This window comes from Ruditapes philippinarum, unplaced genomic scaffold (genome assembly GCF_026571515.1).
Source record: "Ruditapes philippinarum isolate M1 unplaced genomic scaffold, ASM2657151v2 ctg1470_1_1_1_1, whole genome shotgun sequence".
NCBI lineage: Eukaryota > Metazoa > Mollusca > Bivalvia > Venerida > Veneridae > Ruditapes > Ruditapes philippinarum.
The window spans coordinates 41,170-46,593 of record NW_026860050.1 but is presented as its reverse complement, the minus strand read 5'-3'; the positions used below and the strand labels follow the sequence as shown (position 1 = coordinate 46,593).

The window sequence follows — 5,424 nt, the reverse complement described above, 5'->3', positions numbered from 1 at the left end:
AAGAAGCAGACCAAAACTAATTTCAGTCTATCCCCCTCAGCTTTCCAAAGAACCAAAATATGTTATTAGATCACATATTAGCATAATATTAGGTTGATCATAAACATAAAACAAAATATTGCCTGGCTACACTATTAATCACACAACTAACATGCCCTTTACAATGACACTTCCAATCTGCATTTAGCAAAGCAGTTTTTCTAGTGTATGAGTCCAGGTATTTTCACTGAATACCATGGAACTGTTTGGCTGATGGAAATTTCAAATTGAGCATGCTTGTCCATAATTCAATTTTTCCATAACTATTTCCACTTGTTAGAATTGTGGAACATATACAAAAAAATCCCCACTATGCATTCTTTGGTTTAGCAATGGCTGTGTGAGCACCGATTCTTAGTCATTGATATTCCATTCACTAATGCAAGAACATTGCTGAAGTGTGAAAATGATAAAAGCTGTACAGTTTTTTTCCATAATTCATCTAATTAATTATTTATGAAAACAGTAAGTCTCATTTAACAAAAGAAACAAAACAAATCAGGCCACATTTAAAAAAGTCTTTGTTTGCTGTCTCCCGACCCTACTTTTTAGAGTAGGGTAGGTAGGTAGGGATTTTTTTTTTTTTTTTTGAAATACATAAATGGTTTTAATAGTGTGAGAAATTTTATATAGTTTTATTTTTCAAATTATGCCTTTACATTTGGTCTTCTGTAAAAGTTTTAAACTGCCAAAATATGGCCTAGAATGCAGGAAATCAAGTGCTTAATTTCAAAATTTTTCGAACCCCCTAGGAGGCCTGCTAGATTTCAGATTTGGCCTGCTGAGCTGAAAGTTATTGAGAACCCTGTGATTCTGTCTGTTGGAAAAAAACGATTTAATAAAATGCGACTATACATTTTAAAATTGATATATCTTCCAATTAGTCAATAAAAGAAGTATAGTTCTTTTTAATTAAAATACATGTAACAAAAACAATTTTGGACATTTACCCAACATGTGAGAGGCTGACTAAAACACTCAAATATACATGAATGACAAGAACACTGACACAGATATACTCAAGTATATTATGCAAAATAACTACTGAACAACAAAAAGCATCATTATACATCACATCACTGAACAAACAGTTTAAAGTCTGCTTACATTTTATCTTCACTTAATGAAGAGTTAGTAACACAATCAGAAAAAAAAACTTCAAACACAATGCAACTTCAGACAAGTAAACAGTTAACAGTTCAGGAATCCTCTGTGCTTCTAGCTTAGCACAATGGGCACAAATATCTGGTCATCCAATGTTGGAGGCACAGTAAGGGAACTCCATGTGAGATTGGCATGACATCTACACTCGTACAAACACTCTCCCTTAATGCAGCGCATCTCCTATGAAAACAGACAGAAAGCTAATTAGACTTTATGCAATACAGATTTTGCCAAAAATGCAAATATTTTAACATTTTTAATTATACAAACACCATGGGAAATATATAAGAAAGAACAAAGTTAGGTCTCTACTTTCAGTTGATTATTTAAAAACATTTTGACATCATTGTTTCAAGAAAATAACTTAATAAGCACAGAAATGTACAATATCAATACTAACCATCAACAGTACTGACTGAAACACAGCTGTAATCAAATTCTCAAGGTTGTGTTCAAGAGATCATGTTTCCCTGACTGTCAATTTATTCTTGGAGTAAATACACCTTTGTGTATAGCATTCAGTGCATGGAACAAATAGCCTTGCATTTTGAGCCACTAGAAGACTATTCTTAAAGCCCTGCAATAATGAGAAAATTTGATACCTTTAACATTGAAATGAGTGCTGAAATAGTACCAGTAGCATGGGACTCCATATTATCGGCGTACTTAAGTTTTCCTATATGTCTGCATTGAATTTCATTCATGAATTTAATAAGCAATATTCTGTTTAAAGCAGTACAAATTCAACTAATCATTACATTTTTTTATTGAATGAGGTCAAAGATTTTTAATTTCAATGTATACATGACCGCACATGACAAAATACTGAGAGTATGTCGATAATAGAGTTGCGCCGATAATACCGATATACTAAGGCGGGTGGTACTAAAAACAATAAGATCAGTGCATTTGCTGGTTAAAGAAAATGATTATTAAATAAATACTGGTACTTATAAAATTTATGAATGAGTACATACCAGAAACTTAATTGATTTACAAAAACTTTATTTGAAGTCGTTTACATGAGCATTCAATACTAAATTAAGTTTTTAACCATTTTTTTTTCAATGTCAAAGCATTATACCGTAGGAACGTCTGATTTTTTCGGGTAAAAATCCTTGGCGTCATTCAACAGATCGGCCCTTGTCCAGGCCAATCCATACTCGTGGAGGTTATTTTTCAACAATGTGAACCGCAGCCAATATTATTCGTAATAATAACTGTTGACGAGATGATAAAATACTCGTCTTCTTCTAACTTTCGTTTTGCTATCGCAAAATTGTAACAGAAGTGTACACAATCGACATTTTACCTGGCGGTACTTGATTGTCGATACACGTGACGCATTATATGCGGGAACCAGAATACTATACGCGGTTATTTAACGGATATCGGTAAAAATATGCGGCACCAAAAAAAATATAAAAAAAATGGTCGGCAAGAGCAAATAAAATTTTTTGGAGCGCAGCGATTTTTTAGGGTCGGTCGGGAGACAGCAAACAAAGCTATTTTTAATTTAGGCCTCATATTTCATTATTTGCTCCGACTCGATATAAAAGTGAATAGTTAATCAAAATATGACAGGAGATAATTATATGAGAGGAGATATATGAGAATTAACTAATTAATATTGTAATGAGAGTTACACTAGTTTATATATATCCTAAAATTGAGGATGTTGAAAATGTTTTGCTCACCCATTTTGAAATTGACAGAAGTCACAACAATGTGTTAAACTATTTCCTACTCTCAACTAAGGGTAACTAACTTTTTTGTTGTTGATTGTATTTAATTTCCATGTTTGAAAAGTTGTGTCATTAAGCTTCTATTCATTTATTTATTTTATTTTGTTCACATTTTCTTGACTACGCTCTTCATAGGCTTGTTTTCTTTTCCTTTGTTGGTCAGCCTATTTTCAACGTTTGGAGAATGTTCCTTGTTCTGTGACCTTTCTATCAGGGTAATCTTTCTTTTTATCCGGACAAGCTAATTGACTTTGTCTTCAAGAGGTCCAGTGCTTTTCAGGAGTGGTGTAAGCGCAATTGTGATTTCTTCCTGACTTACCCTTTGTCTTTAAGAGGTCCAGTGCTCTAAGGAGTGGTGTAAGCGCCAGTCCATAATTTTCTGTGACCCTCAGTAGAAGAAAATTTGCTAGCTGAACAACACTGTTCAGCTCCCTCTCTACCAGGATGAAGTCCATTTAAGGTCAGTTGTGTGGCAGCATTGCTTCATCTGAATTATCGAGTACCTTGCAAAAAATATGGCTTTGAACAAACATAGACATAAAACTAAATGAGTACCATGTAATATACAATTAACTTTCATTTAAATGGTTGTTGTGTTACTATTTTACAATAATGAATATATTTTGACTCCTTGCTGGTATTTTTCAAAGGATAATCTCAGTGTTTGGAGAAGCGTCGTGAACCATATTGCAAACCTTGATCACATTCTTGAATATCAGTATTTTAAATGTGTAATATTAACCACTTAAAAGTTTATTCATTAATGACTTTATAAACTGTGTAAAACTAAGGATTAGTTGAATCATTTAAACATACAAACTGAAGATCTTGTGACTTCTAACCTAAATTCTGTGTATTACTATAACTGGTTAAATTGGCTGCTGCCTTTTCAAATCATGACAGTTCAAATTTTTACTACAAAAAGGAAAACAGAATGTACACGGTGTTAAGAAAATCTTAGATGAATATGTAGATCTTAAGCTAGAACTCTCAATATAACCATATTTAATGTGTAACAAAATTAAGATTCAAGCCCACTGATAAACCATTGTTGGTCGAAAAGGCAGACAGTTTGATGCTCAACTAGCAAGTGTGGCACAAACAGGAGTGGAATAACTTCAATAAGAAAATAAATTTCCTATTAATAAAACACATACATGTAGATGGCAATACATCATTTGGTCCCATGAACAAATACAGCTGTCTGTATCTAACGGCTAACTCTCGACAATTAAAAAAATGCACAGGGCTACAGAAATGAAAACTTTGATCATCAAGATCAAAAAAACAAAATTCTCGAATTTTAGCTCACCTGTCACAAAGTGACAAGGTGAGCTTTTGTGACAAGTTCAGCTTTTGTGATCACAACTCTTACAGCCTCTGTTAGTAGACTTTTTTTGAAGTTTTTACTATATGCATATAGGGAAAATCAATGACCCCCTGGGGCGGGGCCAATTTTGACCCAAAGGCTCTTATTTGAACAAACTTGGTAGGCGTCCATTAGAACATCTAGCTCTTTGAGTTCTTTAAAAGAAGATTTTTTAAGTTTTTACTATATGCATATAGGGAAAATCAATGACACCCTGGGATGGGGCCAATTTTGACCCCAGGGCTTTTATTTGACCAAACTTGGTAGACACTCATTAGAAGATGTTTCATGCTAAATATCTTAGCTCTAGCTCTTTGGGTTCTTTAAAAGAAGATTTTATAAGTTTTTACTTATGCATATAGGGAAAATCAATGACCCCCCTGGGGCGGGGCCAATTTTGACCCCAGGGCTATTATTTGAACAAACTTGGTAGACACCCATTAGAGGATGTTTCATGCTAAATATTTTAGCTCTAGCTCTTTGGGTTCTTTAAAAGAATTTTTTTTAAGTTTTTACTATATGCATATAGGGAAAATCAATGACCCCCTGGGGCGGGGCCAATTTTGACCCCAGGGCTTTTATTTGAACAAACTTGGTAGACACTCACTAGAAGATGTTTCATGCCAAATATCTTAGCTCTAGCTCTTGGATTTTTTAGAAGAAGATATTTTAAAGTTTTTTCTTTTGGTTGCCATGGCAACCAGAGTTCTGCATGGAATTAAATTCTTTGAACAATTTTCAAAGGTGACCACCAAAGGAACATTCCTGTGAAGTTTGGATGAAATTGGCTTAGTGGTTTATGAGAAGATGTCATTTAAAGTAAAAGTTTACGGACGACGGACGGACGACGGACGAAAAGCGATCACAAATACTCACCCTGTCACTTTATGACAGGTGAGCTAAATAATTTTGTTTGTTTGTTTTAATAGCAAAAATATTTCATCTGCTTCAGTAAGTTTATTGAAACGTTTCATGAAGCTTCTTATGCGCATGTGCAATGACATTTATCAGTTCTTTTTATTTAGAATGAAATTTAAAAAATGCAGCTGTCATTGCATTCAAAGAAATTTATAACATATATGCTTGTGTGAATTTTCATAAAAGTGC

General features: G+C 33.6%; 1 long non-coding RNA gene across 1 annotated transcript; it reads right to left on the bottom strand.

The window, feature by feature from the left end:
- Nucleotides 1-1,235: 1,235 nt before the first annotated feature.
- LOC132758726 (uncharacterized) lies at nucleotides 1,236-2,728 on the bottom strand. The gene is made up of 3 exons (XR_009629617.1): nucleotides 2,288-2,728; nucleotides 1,604-1,780; nucleotides 1,236-1,383 (listed from the first exon to the last, which is right to left on the bottom strand). It is a non-coding gene; the product is annotated as an uncharacterized LOC132758726 (long non-coding RNA).
- Between the last annotated feature and the right edge of the window lie 2,696 nt (nucleotides 2,729-5,424).